The sequence below is a fragment of the Heptranchias perlo genome, chromosome 20, assembly GCF_035084215.1.
Source record: "Heptranchias perlo isolate sHepPer1 chromosome 20, sHepPer1.hap1, whole genome shotgun sequence".
Taxonomy (NCBI): domain Eukaryota; kingdom Metazoa; phylum Chordata; class Chondrichthyes; order Hexanchiformes; family Hexanchidae; genus Heptranchias; species Heptranchias perlo.
The window spans coordinates 48239708-48253346 of NC_090344.1; the positions used below are offsets into that span (position 1 = coordinate 48239708).

The 13639-nt window shown below is 47.9% G+C and overlaps 1 protein-coding gene across 2 annotated transcripts in view; it reads left to right on the plus strand.

The window, feature by feature from the left end:
• The window catches only part of add2 (adducin 2 (beta)), a 211345-nt gene that overhangs the window by 54877 nt on the left and 142829 nt on the right, over nt 1-13639 (plus strand). For both annotated transcript variants that reach the window (XM_068001269.1, XM_068001268.1), the window contains exon 3: nt 10898-11020. The gene's annotated coding sequence lies outside the window, so the exon portion shown is untranslated. The remainder of the gene's footprint in view (nt 1-10897; nt 11021-13639) is intronic.

Consider the following 13639-nt stretch of genomic DNA (forward strand, 5'->3'; position numbering starts at 1 on the left):
GTTTACTTTGGCAAGGGAAACATTGATAGGAAATATTGAAACATTAGGAACAAGGTTGGTCATTGAGCCCCTCGGGCCTGCTCCAACCATTCAGTTAAATCGTGCCTGATCTGTCCCTCAACTCCATCTTCCCACCTTGGCTCCACATCCCTTGATACCCTTATCCAACAAAAATCGATGGCTCTCAGTCTTGAAAGCTCTTGGAGGAGAGAGAGTTCCAAATGATGCAGCGGAGAAAGTCGAAACAGGACCGAGTCGGAATACGGGACTCGCCACAACACACTGGTCACCGGAGGTTCGATTCTACTTGCCCCATTTGTTCCTCCCCATACCTTGGGTAAGAATAACATAGCATGTACGGCACAGAAACAGGCCATTCGGCCCAACTGGTCCATGCCAGTGCTTGTGCTCCACACGAGCCTCCTCCCTCCCCTCTTCATCTCAGAGTTGGCTGGTGACTACCTCCCCAGACTTCTTCCTCCTGCGCCACTTTGACTGTGCAAGAGCTGTTTCTCCCTCCCTCTCACGTGAAGCGCCCAGCCTTTGTCCTGTGATTTCCCCAGATGGCATTGTTTGAGGCTCAGAAACCCATCGTGTTGCGGGGAGGGATGTTACAGGTTGGAATAAGGTTCATCTGATTCAAAATATTCAGTCAGGAAACTAGGATTTAAGTCCTACCCATTCGATATATAATGGAACGAATAGTACAGTGAACCCTAGTACTGACCTGACATCTCTGGTTCAAATCTTCGATTGAAAGTCTCTTCTGTTTTGCTGGCTGTATGGTTCATGTGTGAGTTAAGGCACTCTCAACCCAGTGTTGGCAAGCTACTTGATTTAGGGAAGAGATGTCACAGCCAAGTTTGGTCCTGTCACTACATGGATACACTTCCTGGAGGGGTTGCCAGATGGTAAACAAGTGCGTGGATCGTAAATGATTGTCTTTGCTCCCTGGACCAAGGGATGGTGAAACCCAGTTGTAGCTCTTGACAGTTTTCCTAGCTGAGATCAGATAACTCAACACAAACCAGGGATCAAACCTGGGGCTTTCCAGATTTGTACGGCTGAGGAAATATCTAATTTTAAGAAGTGTAATTGTCTGGAGATGCCATTTTGACCTCACAATTTTGCGTTCACTCTTGCAGCCAGCTTCAGTGATCATTCAAAGTATGAGTTCCCAACTTTTTCAGCATATTTTTTTGATTTGGGCTTGGGTGAGAGGAACATGCTTCCTCAAGCCCAGAGGAATAACGGAACACATCGTTTGAACTGTTGTTTCTCCCTCTAATCCAATCTTTTGACAGAGTATCAAAATATACCCACCTGGAAAATGGGCAGTTCAGAAACTTGTCGCTCACAATCGCCTCTGTGACCGTTTCAACTCGTGCTGCAGCTGGAGGCCATTCTGGACCTCTCCTCACTGATTTCCCAACCTCTGACCCCATCACCTCGTCCTCATTTTTACCCTTTTGAGAACCATGGCAGTGTTATTCCACCTCAAAAGTTGCAACAATGTTCTCCAACTCAGGGAGTTTTCAGTACAAAGAACTAATGAGTGTTCCCGAGTTTCGTGCCTCTCTCTGACTTTACCTTTTCATATATAATATATTTATTTTTTTGCAAAGTACTTTCTTAGACCATTTATCCTGAAGAAAGTTTTATGAGCTGAAGAATCAGCCAATTGCTTAAGAAAGAAAGACTTGCATTTATACAGCGCCTATCACAGCCTCAAGATGACCCAAAGCGCTTTACAGCCAATGAAGTACTTTTGAAGTGTAGTCACTGTTGTAATGTAGGAAACACGGCAGCCAATTTGCGCACAGCAAGCTCCCACAAACAGCAATGTGATGATGACCAGATAATCTGTTTTTTAGTGATGTTGTTTGAGGGATAAATATTGGGCCTCGACACCGGGGAGAACTCCCCTGCTCTTCTTCAAAATATTGCTGTGGGATCTTTTACATCCAACTGAGAGAAAACGGCACCTCCGACAGTGCAGCCCTCCCTCATTAGTGCACTGGGAGTGTCAGCCTGGATTATGTGCTCAGGTCTCTGGACTGAGACTTGAACCCACAACCCTCTGACTCACAGGCAAGAGTGCGATCCACTGAGCCACATTATTGAAGAAAAACATTCCTTTTTGTAGGGTTGTGTGATTCTTTTTTTATATATATATATCTCCACTCCACCTAACTGTAACAAATCCTTCTCAACATCAAACTCCTTGAAATATTAATTTAATAGATGATCACACAAACACCAGAGTGTCGGCACATTTAACTCGAGTCCCCAAAGTCCCCCCCCCCCAAACCCCTGTATTCCGTGCAACCACCTTTGCCTGTAAGTGTTGAATAGACAGTACATGACCAAGACCCCTGCTGTACTCGACACCCCCCATCGCCCACCCTACCCACAGGAAGGCACTGAGATGTGTCTCTCTGACATCGGCTGAAGCTGGGTGCGTGTGGGAGAGATTCCTCCCCGGACCATCACCGCGAGGTGCAAACGGCCACTGGCAGCAACCAAAAAGCAGAAAGAAACGAGAACAGTTTCTGAAGTTGACCGGCACCTGCAGAAACGACCAAGTGTGAAGATTGTTGGATCGATGCAGAGTAACAGGGAGTGGGATCCAAGATTCAGGCTGTAATCCAGTCAAGAGACTCCACCTCCTCCTTGGTAACCATTTGTGATTGTCTCATCGGTGGCCTGCCCCTTTCTGGAGAGCAGCCCTCCCTCCTCTCAGCCGGGGGGGCTTGTGTGGGTAGAATCAAGCACACTGCAGCTGTGCATTCCCACCCACTGGCTGCCTGACCCAGTTTTCCAGGCTGCCATCGGGACGCTTGCCAACAGATGCGCTCGCTGTTCTGTTTGATGCGGGGCACGTTGAGAGGCATTTTAACCAGACGCAGTAGCTGTGGTCATAAGCCAGTGAAGGCACAATATAAATGTGACCTGCATAACATATTTCACGACTTAAGTACTGAAGAATTATTAATGAGCAAGTTAAAAAGAGATCCTGAGCAGTGATTGCTGAGTCAGAGGAAGCATTCAGCAAGGACATGGACGTCTTCCTGAGTTAGCAGGAATAGAGGGATATGGGATGAGTGCGGGCTAGGAGGGACATGAAGACTGGCCGACGTGGCCTTTCCTCATTCTTCTATTTTTCCAAAGCCCTGTTAAGATGACAGCAAGAACAGCAAAGTACTGCTCAGATCATCAAAAGTTCATCCGACCGCTCAGGGCTTTCCGAATACAACGACGGTAACTTTGCAAAGTTTATCATCTCTAAAATTTGCCCATAAAAGACCAGATTGTCAAGGGGAGGCAACTGTAACATCTCACACCTCGTGCAGGAGATGTTGAGTTTGCTTCAAAGGGAGCTATTCTTGTACAGACTGCACAAGCATTAAAAGTGTGCCTTGGTAGCTGTTAATCCGGCCGACAGAAATGTAACACTCGCGTCGGGTCGGGGTTGAAGTCTCTCTCTCTCTCTCTGTGCATCTTCAGTGCCTCAGATAACACATTCACTTCAAGCACCTGCCTGCGCTGTTTTCACAAAGGCGCTCACCATTTTAAAATGGGTGAAACTACGTTGTTAAAATAATGCACAATGGGGTGCAGTTCCACCAAGTGAACGAAAAACAGTGAACAGAGATCATCTGCGTGTACTGGGCTAAGTTATAGTCCAGCAATTTTATTTTAAATTCACAAGCTTTCGGAGACTTCCTCCTTCCTCAGGCAAACATTTGCCTGAGGAAGGAGGAAGTCTCCGAAAGCTTGTGAATTTAAAATAAAATTGCTGGACTATAACTTGGTGTTGTAAAATTGTTTACAATTGTCAACCCCAGTCCATCACCGGCATCTCCACATCATGTACTGGGCTAGAGTGCACAGGTAGAAAATTGGCAAAGTTACAGGAAAACGAGAGATTGGAACACTCTTCATTCAGACATCCTTCATACACTCGGAATTTAATCGGTTGTTTGGTTCCCGGGAAATCACATGTTAACGACACGCAATCTTCAGCCTTCATATTGAATGACGATGGGCTGTTTCATTTAATTATAGCCGGTCCTGTCCCGCTGCTCACTGCGATGTCCAAACATACATGTGGCTTGCAGCAGGAGTCACTGGGTGGCATTCAGGCCTGGGAAACTGTGGCGATTTCAGAAATGTCCTTTACTTCAGTCAGCGTCAATGGTTCATATCAGTTGAGTGCGTCACTCAGAGGCATTACTTTAACATTCAGTGTCTGACAGTGCATCAATTAGACCACTGGTTTGAAGCCAGAAGACTGACGATGGTGGCAGTGAAACCACTGCTGTCCGTAATGTCGGTTTTAAACCTTCATTCGAGTTGTACTTTTTCGTTCAACCTTGGATCGCAAGGAGCTGTAAAATAAGTTCACAGTGAGAACTTTACTCCGAGGCCAATTGTGGTCCCCTCCCCCACTGCCACCTCCAATGAGATCAGCTCGTTCAGTGAGACCAAGCATCAAACCGGAGACCTTTGAGGTCTTCATGCCTGAGTAGAGGCAAGAAACAAATTACTTTCAAGTGGCAGAAATTGTTAGTTCAAGAATTAGAATCATACAGCACAGAAGAAGGCCGTTCGGCCCATTGTGCCTGTGCCGGCACTTTGAAAGAGCGACCTTCACCCTTTCCCCTTGGCCTGCAAATTTTTCCTTTTCGAAGGTATTTATCCATAAATTTGTTAAGTTTTCTGGCCATTTTTAGCCTGATGTTTTACCACCTTCTCCCTCCAGCGGGTCACTTTTTTTTCTTTTTTTAAATTATTCGTTCATGGGATGTGGGCGTCGCTGGCAAGGCCGGCATTTATTGCCCATCCCTAATTGCCCTCGAGAAGGTGGTGGTGAGCCGCCTTCTTGAACCGCTGCAGTCCGTGTGGTGACGGTTCTCCCACAGTGCTGTTCGGAAGGGAGTTCCAGGATTTTGACCCAGCGACAATGAAGGAACGGCGATATATTTCCAAGTCGGGATGGTGTGTGACTTGGAGGGGAACGTGCAGGTGGTGTTGTTCCCATGCGCCTGCTGCCCTTGTCCTTCTAGGTGGTAGAGGTCGCGGGTTTGGGAGGTGCTGTCGAAGAAGCCTTGGCGAGTTGCTGCAGTGCATCCTGTGGATGGTGCACACTGCAGCCACAGTGCGCCGGTGGTGAAGGGAGTGAATGTTTAGGGTGGTGGATGGGGTGCCAATCAAGCGGCTGCTTTATCTTGGATGGTGTCGAGCTTCTTGAGTGTTGTTGGAGCTGCACTCATCCAGGCAAGTGGAGAGTATTCCATCACACTCCTGACTTGTGCCTTGTAGATGGTGGAAAGGCTTTGGGGAGTCAGGAGGTGAGTCACTCGCCGCAGAATACCCAGCCTCTGACCTGCTCTCGTAGCCACAGTATTTATATGGCTGGTCCAGTTAAGTTTCTGGTCAATGGTGACCCCCAGGATGTTGATGGTGGGGGATTCGGCGATGGTAATGCCGTTGAATGTCAAGGGGAGGTGGTTAGACTCTCTCTTGTTGGAGATGGTCATTGCCTGGCACTTATCTGGCACGAATGTTACTTGCCACTTATCAGCCCAAGCCTGGATGTTGTCCAGGTCTTGCTGCATGCAGGCTCGGACTGCTTCATTATCTGAGGGGTTGTGAATGGAACTGAACACTGTGCAATCGTCAGCAAACATCCCCATTTCTGACCTTATGATGGAGGGAAGGTCATTGATGAAGCAGCTGAAGATGGTTGGGCCTAGGACACTGCCCTGAGGAACTCCTGCAGCAATGCCCTGGGGCTGAGATGATTGGCCTCCAACAACCACTACCATCTTCCTTTGTGCTAGGTATGACTCCAGCCACTGGAGAGTTTTCCCCCTGATTCCCATTGACTTCAATTTTACTAGGGCTCCTTGGTGCCACACTCGGTCAAATGCTGCCTTGATGTCAAGGGCAGTCACTCTCACCTCACCTCTGGAATTCAGCTCTTTTGTCCATGTTTGGACCAAGGCTGTAATGAGGTCTGGAGCCGAGTGGTCCTGGCGGAACCCAAACTGAGCATCGGTGAGCAGGTTATTGGTGAGTAAGTGCCGCTTGATAGCACTGTCGACGACACCTTCCATCACTTTGCTGATGATTGAGAGTAGACTGATGGGGCGGTAATTGGCCGGATTGGATTTGTCCTGCTTTTTGTGGACAGGACATACCTGGGCAATTTTCCACATTGTCGGGTGGATGCCAGTGTTGTAGCTGTACTGGAACAGCTTGGCTAGAGGCGCAGCTAGTTCTGGAGCACAAGTCTTCAGCACTACAGCTGGGATGTTGTCAGGGCCCATAGCCTTTGCTGTATCCAGTGCACTCAGCCGTTTCTTGATATCACGTGGAGTGAATCGAATTGGCTGAAGACTGGCTTCCGTGATGGTGGGGATATCGGGAGGAGGCTGAGATGGATTATCCACTCGGCACTTCTGGCTGAAGATGGTTGCAAATGCTTCAGCCTTGTCTTTTGCACTCACGTGCTGGACTCCGCCATCATTGAGAATGGGGATGTTTGCAGAGCCTCCTCCTCCCGTTAGTTGTTTAATTGTCCACCACCATTCACGACTGGATGTTCCACACAGGCACTCAGCAACCTCACTCACATGTACCCCGGACACTCTCTCTAAGCTGGTCAGGCTACAATAGGAGGTAGAGAGAGAATCCTCTTTATTGATATCGCCCATCCACCCCACCTACAGCTTCCCCCTCTCACACACACCACACCCCTAACTCGGCCCAGCCCACCTGAGCTCTGCACCTTGGCTGGGATCGAACCGGGGACCTCACACGCACCGATATCACAGGTCGGCGAGCATGTAATCCTTTCAGCCGCTCTGCCTTCCCTGCTGCACCAGTAGTGGTTCTCAGCCAATTAAAGAGTGGCACCTTTTTAATTGAACGTAAGGGGGAATTCCACAATCCGAAACTCCCAGCAGAGAAGCAGCACTGACAGGGAGTGCAGGTCGGTGATCCATCAAGAATATTGTGGTCCCAATTCTCCAACCAGTGCTCACTGCATTCAAAGCTCCCACTGGGAGCTCAGGATCATCTTACAACACCAAGGAGAAACTTCTCTTCTGAATCACATTCATCTTTCAGTGAAGATCATGAACTGCAGATCCGGCCTGAGTGTTTTAATACTGTCACGGAAAATGCATCGAAAGCAATCTTGCAGCGACCACTCCTTTCAGCGAGGAAACGTGCTTGCACTGCAGGACTCTAAAACATCCCCGAGAGGTTTGGCTGATAATTTAAGAGTACAGGAATGTCGGAACAGGAGGAGGCCATTTCGCTCCTCGAGCCCATTCAATGAGATCATGGCTGATCTGTGACCTAATTCCAAATATCCGCCTTGGCCCCATATCCCTTAATACCTTTGGTTAACAAAAATCTGTCAATCTCAGATTTAAAATTAACAATTGAGCTAACATCAACTGCCGTTTGCGGAAGAGAGTTCCAAACTTCTACCACCCTTTGCGTTTCCCAACTTCACTCCTGAAAGTCCTGGCTCTAATTTTTAGGCCATGTCCCCTCGTCCGAGACTCCCCAACCAGCGGAAATAGTTTCTCCCTATCTACCCTATCAGTTCCCCTTAAGAACAAATTTTGCTTTAACATTTTGATCAGTTGAACTTCCGTGGAAAGCTTTTGGCCACTGCAGTGAGATCCATCTGGATATTTAACTTCTTCCCCCTTTCCCTTCTTCAAGATCTCCCACCAGCATTTCCCACCAACTCAAACGACAGGGCGGACGTTATATTCCCAGGCCTCTGACAGCGACGACAGTTATTGGGGGTACTTAAGCTGAACTGTAGCCATTTGCTCCCTCCCTATGGGGGTACGATGTGCCTACACTTTGCGTATGGTGGACCAGGTACTTGCGATAGCCTGAAGATGGGTTTGGGATATTTCTGGAAGTGCCTCATAGAAGCAGCACCTAATGAATGACAGTTTAATCTACAAATGAATTTCACTGATCTTCAGAAAAGGCAGGACTGCTGCCAAATTTCCTTTCAGGGAAGAGATTCAAGAATATATTTGGGTGGCAGGAAGAAATGGAGATATTGATCTGGCATCGAAACCTTTTCAAGCTGCTGAAAGGCGATTGATACTGAGTGATGTGTTTGTCAAAAAAAGAAATAGTTGCTTTACTAAATGCTAATGAACGCCATAAAACAAGCCTTCGGTTCTGCTAAAGAGACTGCACTGTAATCTGGCTATCATTCATCAGGGCTTCAGTTTGTGGTCGAAAGATGTTGAATTGGCTCTACAATATCATGGATACCTCTGGGTCAGTTTCTTTGGCCTCCCTTTGCTTTAACTTGGTGTATTCTGCCCGACTGCAAATTCTGGATAATCTGGGAATGGGGGGAAAACCTAGCCCCTCGGGGCCGAAATATCTTGGCATAAAACAGGCAGATAAAATAGTGGGAAACGTGCCACACATGACGGACAGGAAAAGACCCTCTGGTCCATCCAGCCTGTCTCACACAATTGTGCTACCTTGTGTATCATAACATAATACACTCCCCATCCCACCCAAAACCATGTGATTTCCTGGGAGAGGCGAAAAACCAGATTAAAAACCCGGGGGGGGGAAACCTGAGAAATCCCTCTCCGACCCCCCATGGATATTGAAACTAGTCCAGGAGATCACTTTGGCCCTGGTAATTCAATGCACCACCGACCTTTTGTAAGTGTAAACAATCTTACAACACCAAGTTATAGTCCAACAATTTTATTTGAAAATCACAAGCTTTCGGAGGCTTCCTCCTTCGTCAGGTGAATGTCAGGAAATGTCAGGTGAATGTCAACCCCAGTCCATCACCGGCATCTCCACATCATGACCTTTTGTAAGAGGTGATCTCCACCCCAGCCAAAAATAGGTCCAGCTCTCGTCTGAAGGAATTAATATACACTTATAACACAGGGAAATCAAGGGCTTTGGTAAGTCATAACATTAGGTGTTGGTAATGGGGAGAGCAGACGATGTCACATCAGATGCAGCTCAAACTGGTCCAATTTAGTGCCTCCAGAAATAGGGTCCTGGGAGCCATCTGTCTCAAGGGGTCAAGGTGCCTGGAGAGGCCACTATACAGCAACAACTTGCATTTATAAAGGGCCTTTAACGCAGATAGAAGTACCAATGTACTTCGCAAAGACATGGGAAAGAAATGGAAACTGAGCCAAAGGAGATGAAAGGCCCACAGTGCCCCTTGGAGGACATAGCTCATGGTGTAAACGGGATGCTGAGAGACAAGTTTTGGTTCTCCGAAAACCCGAATATATCTTCCTTTGTTCACGAATGATAATGGAGCGGTTATCCTGAGTGTAATGCAGGCATCTCCACTCCATACTGAGGCTGACTTTCTGCTGATATTAGTAAGTCCAGTGGGGAATTTAGGAGAAATTTCTTTACCCAGAGAGTGGTGAGAATGTGGAACTCACTACCACAAGGAGTATTGAGACGACTAGCTTAGATGCATTTAAGGGGAAGCTGGTTAAACACATGAGGGAGAAAGGAATAGCAGGAGATTGGGTGAGATGAAGTCGGGTGGGAGGAGGTTCGTGTGGAGCATAAATACCTGCATGGACCTGTTGGGCCGAATGGCCTGTTTCTGTGCTGCATCATTCTGTGAAAGTACCCCCAGGTGTTCACTTTTATTACAATTTTGTTAAATTTTGAGATCATTCTGGTTCGGGACATCAGAGCGAGAAATGGGATATTTTCCATTCTTTGCCCCAGCATCGAGCACTCCCAGATCTGGATGCAGCAGAGGTCGGATGCAGAAAAGGACTCTGCCCCCAATGTCCCAACTTCCAACTCCAGAAGGAGGGTCTCCTTACTGCAGCACTGAGCTCTGTGCGGCTCTGAGCCCAGCCATCCTTCTCATATACCATTGGTCAGCGCTCGATTTGAAATGGACTAATCCACCCTGTTTCCCCACCCACCCCCCCCCAATAATCGTTAGGTTGGACCAGCTTAAGTCTTCGCATGGCAGGAATATGTTTGCTTGCCAAGGTACGCTCTTCTTCCCTGACAGTTCGACTTGCTCCTTCTTGTTTGGCACTTTAAACCACAATCCAAGATTGACAGGCACCAATCAGTGGCATGACCCCGTGTGTATTCAATGCAATTTGGCATTCAGTTTGTCAAAGAAAGGAATTAGAAGCCAGTCTTCTTCCCCCACCCCCCCCCCCCCCCAACACCTCCAAGCCCCTCCTGATTTCATATTGGGGTATCGTTCCGTGGGTACTGGCTCCCTCCTACACCTCATCCGAGTGGCGGGCTATTCAACTGCACGGGGCATCACAGCCAGGCCAAGCCTGTCGTTCTATCGCCCACACGAATGCATTTTCCAAGCAAAGGCCACTGGGCAGCCATTAGGAGCATGGTGGGGCGGGGGGCCGGTGGGGGGCGGGGGCGGGGAAAGGGGGAAGGTGGTTGGCCGTTTATTCACATGCCCCCAACCAGCTGGCGCCTCCCTGTACCGGACTGCACAGCAAACACAACAGCCAGTGCATTTTCCCCAACCGAGCTCCTATTACCTAAACCTGCTAACACTGTGTTAATAAGTGTTCTTCTGAGCAAACAGTCCTTTCGTTTGTAACTATTTACCAATCTGTGTTTATGATGTTTGACTATGTTCAGTTAAAGCCTCAGATATGGACAGCAGCAAGTTTTGGTCAGTCTGTTCCCCCCAGCCCTCCATGATGTCAATGATAGACGCCGTATTTATGGCGAGCGAGCTGAGTAATTTATATCAAGTCACCAGCAGCTGGTGAATGGGAAGTGGGATTCTCCCTGAGGCCCTGCTGCACATTGCAAAAACCTTGAACTGCTATTATCTGATTGGCAGGTGCCTGCAGGGTTGGGCTTGAGTCGACGGTCCAAGCAACAGTGAGGGTTTGTGGAGAAACCATTCGACTGCAAGAAGCGGACAGAGCAGCAGAGACCATTCAAATGCAGACACGGTGCACAGGTACGAATAATCCTGCTCGAGCGCAACGAATATTCTGTGAAAGGAAAGGAAGCAGCCCAGGCGGTCGAAACTTGATTCTGCTTTTTTGAAAGTTTTTTTTTTAAACTGTATCAGTTAAAGAGAAATTATCGGTAAACACTTTGAGAGAACAAGTTGTATTGCTGAGAGCAAACTGAGTAAAAATGCAGAATCAGTTTGGGCAAACTTTCCAGTGTGTTGTGATGGTGAAAGGGACACTTTGTGTCGTTGGGAGATTTTATGGTTGTTGGGGGGACGGGAGGCGGGGGGATTAATTTTTTTTAACAGAAAACAAAAGACAATCACCGGGTTTGTGGGGAGTGGGGGGTACGGTTCCTCAGTTTATAATTTTAGAGTAACATTGGTTGAGGTGTGTGACCAGGTCAACTGCCCAAGCCCTCGACCGAATGTCAAATTGTACGTGGCGTCTCGGAAAGACTCAAAGAGGGCATGGGGAAAAGGGGTAAGGAAAGAACGTAGTTGAGGGCCTTTTGAGCTATGAAAACAATATCATTTTTAAGTGTTTTACTCAGAGAGCACTGCAAACACAGAGCTGATCCCCCCCTGCTGCTGCTGTTTAGTTTCAGGTCCTCCGCTTTCAACTCAACGAATTTGATAGATGTTTAATTGGATAGAAACCTCGAGGACATTTTTAAAGTTACGTGATCCAGTTTTCTTTTGCTGTCGCTCGTTTCCTGTTCTTTTCCCACCCAGTAGCAAGTGCTGAATTCCATTTACTGCTTTCTCAGTCAGCGGAAGATGCAGGTCACCGCCAAGGGGACATTGAGTCGATTTCAAATGTTGGATGGTGGAATTTGAGGTATTTCACCCCAGGACAAGTCTTCATTTGCTGCAAGTTGCGCCGAGGTTTTATTTTTGGTTGAAAATATTACTGCAAAGGTGTTGCAGTCCCGCCCATGTTGGATGGGCCATGTTATACTCTGTAGGTAACGTGTTTTCATCTTTGTGGGTACCAGATCGCTCTTGGGGGATATGAGTGAGTTTGCTTTTATTATGTGGGGGTATTTGGGTGAGTTTTCCCCTTGTCTCTTTGTCCTTTCATTTCCTTTTCTTTGTGCATCTGGATTAACAGTGTCTACGCTTCAAAAGTACTTCATTGGCTGTGAAGGTCATGAAAGGCGCTATATGAATGCAAGTCTCTCATTTTTAATGACTGTACCTGAGAGGTTGGGTTCTCAGTCCGTTCACCAGCCACTGCTGGTATCTCCTGGAGCCAAGCACCAGTAGGCAGCAGAGACCACCTGGGTGTGGCCCTCCCCTCTGTATTTTCCCCCCTCCCTGCTGGGAGGGGCGACCAGCTCTGCGCCTCTCGAATGGGGAACAGGTGTGACAGGACTTGAAGTCTGTCCTCACGCCATTGTGGCTCGGTAGTTTGAGGATTAATTCACTTTGTCTCAACGAAGATTGGTTAAAGTGCAAAATCCACTGAAGTTTCTTCATGGAGGAGCTCATTCTGTTCTGCTGAGTGAGAATCCCTCCTTTCCAGTTACCTTCTGCCCTGCGAGGCACACGGCTGAAAGGCAGGTAAGTGGAGTTGAGGTACAGATCAGCCGTGGTCTCATTGAATGGCGGAACAGGCTTGAGGGGCTGAATGGCCCACTCCTGATCCCAATGTTCCGACACACTATTGACCAGCGAGATGACCAGCCGGTTATTGCCAGGCCTTCGACAATGCCACTCCGGAACAAAGCACTTGATAGGTAAACGAGAAGCAGCTCAGGAGACTCTGCGCCCTCCGCCTGTGGGGTGGAGTCTGGCCCAGGCTTATGTGGGGATCACTTTAACTTTGAGCGATGGTGTAAAACACACACTCGTTGTCCCCCTCCACACCCCCACCCCCGATTTTCACTGCGATTGAAGTCAACGGAAATTAAACTCTGGCGCAGTGTACAACGGCCTTCTGTTCTGATCTATCCGATATCACAAGCTTTAAACCATCGCCCAGAGTTAAGATGATCCCCAGTGACTCTCTGAAACATCTGACTGAGATTGGGAATGCAGCGTTTGGCCATGAACCCACCACTGCACTGCACACTGCTGCTCCTTCCACAACTGATGCCACCCTAAAAAAAAAATGAACAGGTTGACCGAGTGTGGCATCGCAAGGCTGTTTGGCAGAGGTTGCTTTTGCAGTGTGGCTGGTGCATTAACATACACAGCCGACAGGCACTGCACCTCGAGAAACCACTCCATGTTTGACACGTCCCAACGCGAGAGGCACTGTACAACTGCAAGTGTTATTTATTCTAACATGCTGCCAGGAGCTGATATTTTCCCAATTTCGAAGGTAACGAACACAGAAAGGAGGAAAGAAAAGAAAGACTAACGCCTTTCACGGCCTCAGGACGTCCCAAAGCGCTTTACAGCCAATGAAGTACTTTTGAAGTGTAGTCACTGTTGTAATGGAGGAAACGGGGCAGCCAATTTGCGCACAGCAAGCTCCCACAAACAGCAATGTGATTATGACCAGATCGACTCTTTTAGTGTTGATTGAGGATAAATATTGGCCCCGGGACACTGGGGAGAACTCCCCTGCTCTTCATCGAATAGTGCCATGGGATCATAATAAGACCAGAAGAG